The sequence below is a fragment of the Coenobita brevimanus genome, chromosome 95, assembly GCF_032717465.1.
Source record: "Coenobita brevimanus isolate Jiangsu-jjx chromosome 95, ASM3271746v2, whole genome shotgun sequence".
In the NCBI taxonomy this organism is placed as follows: domain Eukaryota; kingdom Metazoa; phylum Arthropoda; class Malacostraca; order Decapoda; family Coenobitidae; genus Coenobita; species Coenobita brevimanus.
In genome coordinates, this window is record NC_137048.1 from 12,188,592 (window position 1) to 12,195,314 (window position 6,723).

Consider the following 6,723-nt stretch of genomic DNA (forward strand, 5'->3'; position numbering starts at 1 on the left):
ACGAAAGTGGGTGCAAGGAACAGCATGGTGGAATGAAGAGGTGAGACAGGCTATGGCACAAAAGAAGAATGCATATAATGAATGGATGAGTAATAGGGGCGTGGAAGAAGTTGAGAGGCGGAAGAGAGAGTTATATGTAGAAAGAAAGAGAGAGGTGAAAAGATTAGTAAGAGAGAGTAAGAAGAGAGTGGATGAGGAATTTGGAAGGAATTCATGTGGAAAGTGGAGGGACTGTAAGAAAATGTTCTGGAAGGAGTTAAGGAGAGTTAGACAGGGTGAGAAAGAATGTTGTAAGGGAGTGAAAGATAAAAATAGTAGATTGCTAGTCGGGAAGGGAGAAAAAGTGAGCAAATGGAGAGAACACTTTAATGAATTGTTGACCATAGAGAATGAAAGTAATATGAGTATTAGTGGCTGAGGAATGGCTGGGAGAAGGAGGGAGGTGAGAAGACAGGAAGAAATCAATAGGATGGAAGCAGTGGAAACAATGAAGAAAGTCATAATGGGGAAAGCCCCTGAAATTGATGGAGTGTGTGGTGAAATTCTGAAGCATGGGAGAGAGATAGTAGTAGAATGGATGTGGAAGATGTGCAGATTGGCCAGGGAGGAAGGTAGAGTCCCGGAGGATTGGAAGTCAGGTATAATTATTCCCTTGTACAAAGGAAAAGAGGAGAAAGAAGTGTGTAGTAATCATAGGGGCATTTGTCTTCTTAGTGTAATAGGAAAAGTGTATGGTAGGATACTTATTGACAGAGTTAGGGAAAAAAAACAGAGGAATTAGTCGGAGAAGAACAGGGAGACTCCAAGAGGGGAAGAGGTTGTGTAGGTCAGATATTCATTCTTAGGTCATTAGTGGAAAAGTTTCTAGAGAAGGGAAAGAAGTTGTATGCGGCTTTCATGGATTTGGAGAAAGCATATGACAGGGTGGATAGACAAGGATTGTGGAAAGTATTAAGAATATATGGAGTAGATGGGAAGTTGCTGAAGGCTGCGAAGAGGGTGCTAAGGCTGCAGTGCGTGTGGATAGTGTACTGAGTGAGTTTTTTCTGTTTGAAGGTTGGGTTGAAACAGGGATGCGTCATGTCTCTATGGTTGTTCAGTCTGTATATGGATGGGGTTATGAAAGAGATACCGGTACAAGGTAGGGCAGTGGATGTTAGAGCGGCCCTAATGAGAGAGGGCATTGTTTGGAAACTCCCTGTACTGTTGTTTGCAGATGATACTGTGTTGTTAAGTGAAGACGAAGGGGAGCTGCAAGGCTTGGTAGATGAGTTTGGGAGAGTGTGTAAGAAACGGAATCTAAACGTGAATGTAGAGAAGAGTAAAGTTGTGGTCTTCGAGAGAAATGAAGTCACTATATGCACAGTGAGGTTAGTTGATGAGGAAATGGAAAATGTGAGTGTGTTTAAGTACCTGGGTAGTGTGATGAGTAAGGATGGATGTTTAGAGGATGAATTGCTTGAAAGGATACATTAGGTAAGAAGAGTTGCTGGTTCTTTGAAAACAGTGATAAGGAAAAGGGAAGTGAGCATGAAAGTAAAAGAGTTGCTGCATGACAGTATTGTGATACCAACTCTAACGTATGGAAGTGAAGCTTGGACCATGTTGGAAAGATGCATGTGAAGAGTGAGAGCAGTGGAAATGAGTTACCGGTATCTGAGAGGAGCATGTGGAGTTACATGGAGAGACAAACTGACAAATGAGGAAGTGAAAGGGCGTTGTGGTGTGGATGTGGATGTAATAGAAAGCGTTAGAAGAAACACACTGAGGGGGTTTGGCCATGTGGAGAGGATGGAGAGTGAGACTAATGAGGAGAATGTATATATGTGAGTGAGGTGGAGGAGTTGGAGGGAGGGGGGAGGGGACCAAGGATAAGATGGAGGGCTGGAGTGGAGAGGTATATGAGAGAAGGGGGTGTGAGCTGGCAGGAGGGCAGCGAAATGGCGGGGGGCAGGGCGGCATGGAGACGATTTGTTTGTGGCCACTCATTACAGGTTTGAGGCGTCTGGCTGTAGAGAGAGAGGTATTATTATTATTATTATTATTATTATTATTATTATTATTATTTCTATTACTATTCTTCTTCTTCTTCTTCTTCTTCTTCTTCTTATTATTATTATTATTATTATTATTATTATCATCATCATTTTTATTATTGTCATTATTTTTATTATTCTTACTTTTTGCAGGAAGCAAAGGACAAAGGCGTGTTGGTAATCTTGCCGTACTTCTTTGCTACACCAAAAATAAATAAATAAATAAATAAGCAAATAAGAAAATAAGAAAACAGATCAACTTAGTCGCCAAAGAAATTCATTGTTTCTTTGTAAATCTTCAATCAGGGGAACGAATCTTGCTCCTAAACAAGTCTTCCCCCAAACCACGACAGAGGGTCGTACAGTAGGTGACTTTGAAGACTTCGTAATGCTTCTTCCTTAGCGACTTATCCTGTACATTTTATCTCACTAGCGCTTGTCCGCAAAAAGTTACTGGACAGACTAACAGCCTTTCCATCACAAAATGTTGGCAGATATCATTATCTGTCTTTATATGCCGTTACTGATCCCACACTGACCAATTCTGACCAAAATGTTGAAGAAATTTTCTCATTTTCGAATGTCGCTTTTTCCGTGACCATTTCTCGCCGTCGCGTCGCGCCTAATCACCAAAATTTTGGTTTGGTATTTTTGTAACACTCCCTGGACTTACCCCGACCTAATGCACAAAGAATTAGGTCGATATCTATTAGCGTTCTCCTGAAAGACATACACACACACACACACACACACACACACACACACACACACACACACACACACACACACACACACACACACACACACACACACACACACACACACACACACACACACACACACAGCCTGACTTTATTACACAAATTATCGTCTTGTGTGCTAGCTGTATTGAGGCAAACTTTGTTAATATTAAAACGCATGCAACAGAATCACAAGGTGTAATAAGCAAAATAAATCGCTAAGGAAAAGGTGCTACGGAGCCTTCTTTGTCACCTAGAATACAGCTTACGGGGAAACATGTGTAGTGTGTGTGTGTGTGTGTGTGATTTTATGCCCGCGTGCATATGCGTGTTTGAGTGATTGTGTTTGTGTACGTATTTTGGTGATAGATAGGGGCTCCTTCACGTGGTGGCACTGATATATAACCGGGTGTTGGAGCTGCCTAGTTATACAAACACCCTTCACTCCTTTCCCTATCCCCTGAAAGTAGAATGGTGAACTGCACAAGAGGGGTACCTTCAGCCTGCAGTCCACTGGGTTCATATTCAGGTGAGCGTGGATTTGCAAGAACCACTTATTTTTCGTGTGTTTTTGCTTGTGTTTGCGTGCAATTTCCTCCTTGTAAATTTGTTCATGTGTGTTTGAGTGCTTCTCTTTTGAGTGTGTTTGCTTGAGATTTCCTGCTAGTAAATTTGTCCAGGTGTGTTTGCGTGTCTGTATATTTTTGAGTGTGATTGCGTGCGAGTTCCTGCTTGTAAATTTGTCCATGTGTGTTTGCTTGTCATTTTGTTTGCTTAGTTGCATGTCCATCCTTGGCTGTGTGTGGATGTGCCGAATTTCTTATGTGTCTGTTTGCGTGATCATTTTGCGCGTGCTTGCGTGTGAGTACTATGCTTGTGCGTGCATTGATGTTTATGTTGTGTGTGTCCGTTCATGCCCGCTTGCGTGCATTCTCATAGGTCATTGCGTGTTTTCTGTCTTTTTTGTGTGCTTCATGACCTTCCTGTGTGTATTTCTGTGTTTGTGCGTGCGTGCGTGTTCCTGTGTGTTTTTGCGTCTGTTTGCATGTGTTTTTTATTTTGCAGGTGGCTTGTATATATGTGAGTCTTTGCTTTTATTGTTTTGTGATTGTTTGTAAGTGAGATTTTGTGTACGTTTGTTCGTGTGTGTGTGTGTGTGTGTGTGTGTGTGTGTGTGTGTGTGTGTGTGTGTGTGTGTGTGTGTGTGTGTCTGTGTGTGTGTGACTGTATGCTCTTCTGTTTTGTGCCTGATCGTGTATGTTTTTTTTTTTACGTTTTTTGTGCGTGTGTTTCCGTACAGGTGGTGTTTCTATGAATTCCTGCATTCTTGCTTGCGTGTGTGTGTGTGTGTGTGTATGTGTGTGTGTGTGTGTGTGTGTGTGTGTGTGTGTGTGTGTAAGTGTGTGTGTGTGTGTGCCTTCTTGCTTGTGTGTGGGTGTGCGTCCTTGATTGTGCTTGCTTGTGTGTGAGTGTGCGTCCTTGATTGTGATTGTGTGTGCTTGTGCGTCCTTGCTTGTGCTTGCGTGTGCTTGTGCGTCTTTGCATGTGCTTTGCGTGTGTAATCGCGTGTTGTTTGGTTTCGTGTTTGACTGAGTTTTTGTTTGTTTCTCCCTGCTTGTGTGTACTTGAGTGAGTTTTTATGTGTGATTGCGTGTCTTTGCATTTTTATATTAATGTGCTTGCGTGAGATAGTGTGCTGGACTGCGTGTGCGTGTGTGTGCTTGCGTGTAAGTCTGTATTTGACGCTGTGTGTGTTTTTGTTACTGTGTGCGTTTCTCTACTTGTTTATGTGGTTCCTTGCTTGTGTGTGGTTCCTTGCTTGTTTGCTTGGTTCCTTGTTTGTGTTTGGTTCCTTGTTTGTGTTTGGTTCCTTGTTTGTGTGTGGTTCCTTGTTTGTGTGTGGTTCCTTGTTTGTGTTTGGTTCCTTGTTTGTGTTTGGTTCCTTGCTTGTGTGTGGTTCCTTGCTTGTGTGTGGTTCCTTGTTTGTGTTTGGTTCCTTGTTTGTGTTTGGTTCCTTGCTTGTGTGTGGTTCCTTGCTTGTGTGTGGTTCCTTGTTTGTGTTTGGTTCCTTGCTTGTGTGTGGTTCCTTGCTTGTGTGTGGTTCCTTGTTTGTGTGTGGTTCCTTGTTTGTGTGTGGTTCCTTGTTTGTGTGTGGTTCCTTGTTTGTGTGTGGTTCCTTGTTTGTGTTTGGTTCCTTGTTTGTGTTTGGTTCCTTGTTTGTGTTTGGTTCCTTGTTTGTGTTTGGTTCCTTGCTTGTGTGTGGTTCCTTGCTTGTGTGTGGTTCCTTGCTTGTGTGTGGTTCCTTGCTTGTGTTTGGTTCCTTGTTTGTGTTTGGTTCCTTGCTTGTGTGTGGTTCCTTGCTTGTGTGTGGTTTCTTGTTTGTGTTTGGTTCCTTGTTTGTGTTTGGTTCCTTGTTTGTGTTTGGTTCCTTGTTTGTGTTTGGTTCCTTGCTTGTGTGTGGTTCCTTGCTTGTGTGTGGTTTCTTGCTTGTCTATGCCTGGCGTGAAATACTGTGCCTTTGCAACATAACAATGGAAGTGCACTGCAAGGCTGTACCGGTATATCTGCAACACCCGCTGCCACACCAATATATATCCAACCAATACCTTACCCCTCTTTCTCCCTCTCTCTCTCTCTCTCTCTCTCTCTCCCACTGAATGTACCACTGCCTTCTATCCTATTTCACCCTCTGTCAGTGAGAGAGAGAGAGAGAGTGAGAGAGAGAGTGAGAGCGATGGTGTGTGTTAGTAAGGGTATTGGCTGCTGGTGTTGATGGGAGGGGTCTGGCCCGCTGGTATGGATCTGGTATGGCTGATGTAGTGGTATTGTTAGGGGTGTATGTCGAGGAAGTGCTACGAGACAGACAGACACAGACAGACAGAGTTTTGTGCATAAGGGAAAGATTGATATGTGTTTGTGTGTGTGTGTGTGTGTGTGTGTGTGTGTGTGTGTGTGTGTGTGTGTGTGTGAGAGAGAGAGAGAGAGAGAGTTTGTACTTAATGGGATTTTTATTGCTAGTGTGTGTGTGTGTGTGTGTGAGAGAGAGAGAGAGAGAGAGAGAGAGTTTTTGTACGGAATGGGAGTCTTATTGCTAGTGTGTGTGTGTGTGAGAGAGGGAGAGAGAGAGAGTTTTTGTACGGAATGGGAGTCTTATTGCCAGTGTGTGTGTGGAGCCTAGTTATGTATGTTGCTATGTGTTTAGGCTGTGTGGAAGGGGCAAGAATAAAACAGAGGCTGATAGATAAACACAGATTGATAGACATAGAGAAAAATGAGTTAGGTAAGGGACTGATAATGATTACACACACACACACACACACACACACACACACCGCGAAGGAGAGAAATTGGCCAGAAAAATAGGCGAAAGACTCTGAAGGGACGGGGAGGTTGGAGAGGCGAGGAACAGTGGAGGGAGAAGGGAGTGGGGAGGGGAGGATGGGGAGAGGGAGGGGAGGGGAGAGAGGGATAGGGAGAGCGAGGGGAGGGGAGTGAAGAGTGGGAAGAGTGAGGGGAGAGGAGGGGAAAGGAGAGTAGAGAAGGGGAGGGAAGTGAAGGATGGGGAAAGGAGAAAAGGGGAAAGGAGGAGAGGGGGACAGTGGCAGAGCAGAGTCCCGTAACACATTTATCTGTCAGCCTAAGTCACTTCCACTGATGGTATTTACTGTTTATGGTGCGTGTGTGAGGAAAACAGTACAACAACAGTAGCAGGCTCTCCCACACTCACCACTCCCTCCGTTACACAGGTCTGGTTGGCCAAGGAAAACGAAAACTACAATGGTTACAAGTCAGGTGTCGATTTTTTTACACAAAGAAAATGGTTTAACATCACTAGAACTAAGGATAAAAGTAGGTCTTAGGTCTGCAAGGGTTGAAAAAGGTAATCACTCCTATATTATCCCATGTAAAGTGTACAGATTGGAGACTAAATTACAGTATTACAGCGT